The 2,121-nt window shown below is 37.0% G+C and overlaps 1 pseudogene; it reads left to right on the top strand.

Annotated features, from left to right (window-relative positions):
• The window catches only part of LOC113372921, an 18,610-nt pseudogene extending 16,919 nt beyond the window's left edge, over positions 1-1,691 (top strand).
• Positions 1,692-2,121: the final 430 nt, after the last annotated feature.

Raw genomic sequence — 2,121 nt, 5'->3', positions numbered from 1 at the left:
ATTTTTTAAAAATACTAAATGAAAAGTTATAGTTTTGGAAAAGGTCCATACGATAAAGCGATGTATAGAGAAGATCCTCTCCAAATTTAAAGTAAATCGGTTCATTAGAACTCGAGATATCCTTACTGCCAGCTCGAAAAAAGTAGTTTCGAGAAAAACGCGTTCAAAGTTTTGAGACTCGGTCGGACCCGAACCGAGGCCACGTCACTAAAACGGATATAACTCAGGAAAAAATAGTAATTTTGAAAAATCCTTTTAATGACATATTTTTGAATAACTAAACTTTGAAAATATGAAAAAAAAAATTTTTCGATTTTTTCAAAATTCTACAGTAGAATACCCCCTTAATTAGTTCGGATGAAAAACCCCAGAATTGAATGCCGTATGAAACGTGAAAATAAAAGTTGCTATAATAAACTGAAAGTAAGCAATTTAAACCAAGTTTTGGTTTTAGGGTGCGCAACACGAAACATGTTCTAGATAAAGTTGGTGATAGTGACATAGAGATGTGATCAGACCACTTTAAATTATTATTAATATGGGTACCAAGAAAGTTTGATACTTGCGAAAAATTATATGCTGAATTATTGATGGTTAAAAAGTAATATTATTCGATAAACGATTTTTTGTACAAAAAGATATGATTTGGGTCTTATCATTATTGAGGACTAGATTATTTTCACAAAACCATTTCGTTATTTCTGACATAACCACGCTTAATTTATGTTGTAATTCATTAAGAGATTTGGCCTTGATGATAACGCTGGTATCATCCGCAAAAAGAATAAAATCACAAAGATTTGTACAATGAGGTAAATCATTAATATATATGAGAAATAAGAGAGGCCCTAAAATTGATTAATTAATCCCTACACCAACTTGGTCAGGTACTAACCATTAGTAACTAATGTGTCTTTTATCATCCAGGTTGTTTTTGGAAGGGCCAAGATCCCTGGTGTCTTTGTACTCTGGTGAAGACGGTGGTGCAAGTTCTGTACGTTGCTTCAGATCCAAAAATGGAATTGCTGCTATTTATGTTGAAGCCGATGCAGTTGCTGCACCGAGTCGAGATTTAACGCAGTGGCGTCCGCAAGCTGTCATCGACTACGACATACAGGTAAATGGTGATAGATATATAGACCATCATGGTAAAGAACAATTTTGACCTGGTTTTTGGTACTTTTTCAGCTTTTGGAGTCGGACAATTGGGAGCAGTGTAAACCTTGCACCAAAGCAGAACTTATGCAAGCCTTTTGCACCAGCGATACAGGTAAGAATCGACTTGGCCATCTTTTGTTCCAATTTACCATCTAATGTGTCTTTTTCCAGTTGTCAGAGGTCGTGTAACAGGTGTTCAACACGTTGACGCCTTCGATTCGGCTCGAGTGACCGTCAAGGTAACACGACACGTCCGTCATCATTCCTCGGCTGTTAATTCGTCGTCTTTTGGAGCCTCCAGGTTGCTCCTACACGCCTCCAAACGTTGTTCCTTCGAGCAGTCCTTTGAGGAACTTGTTTTTATGGCCAGGTTGAGGTTGACTCATTTGACTTAACCTGTGCGACAACCTTGAAACAATGGGCTGAGATTTTGCACGAGCAGCAGGAGAAAGGAGATGCTCCTTGTTTACTTGAAGCGTGAGGGCTGCCTTGCCGCACTCCACATGGTAAAGGACTTATGCAGGGTGATTATTGGCACCGGGGATTTTTTTTTTGAACAAAATAGTACTTCAGGACGTCTTTTGGGCAACTTGGATCCACATTTGTACCATTGGGGAAAAAAATTATGCATTCACTAAAATTGCATTCTACTGATCACTGGTGGTTAATAAAGGTTCATAAATTATTCCCTATCACTCAGAACAATTTTTTAATTTTTGTGTCCATGATTTCAAAAAAATGTTAGTTCAAAACCTACCAGCGCCCGCACTATTCAAGCCAGCGCGTTTATTTATAAAATATCTTGTAACTTTTAAACCCTACGTCCGTTTTGCACAAAATATTCTGCAAATTTGTTTAAAATTAAATAATCTACAACATTGTCTAACATCATAACGCCCTACAACAACTCGGTATACCCATAAAAAGCTTTAGAATGTGAAAAATATTTAGCTATGGGTTAAT

Source organism: Ctenocephalides felis, unplaced genomic scaffold (assembly GCF_003426905.1).
Source record: "Ctenocephalides felis isolate EL2017-DRISC unplaced genomic scaffold, ASM342690v1 CF-g0.4_SCAFFOLD_01604, whole genome shotgun sequence".
Lineage (NCBI taxonomy): Eukaryota > Metazoa > Arthropoda > Insecta > Siphonaptera > Pulicidae > Ctenocephalides > Ctenocephalides felis.
Note: the sequence above shows the minus strand (reverse complement) of the source record. Positions and strands in the feature narration are given on the sequence as shown.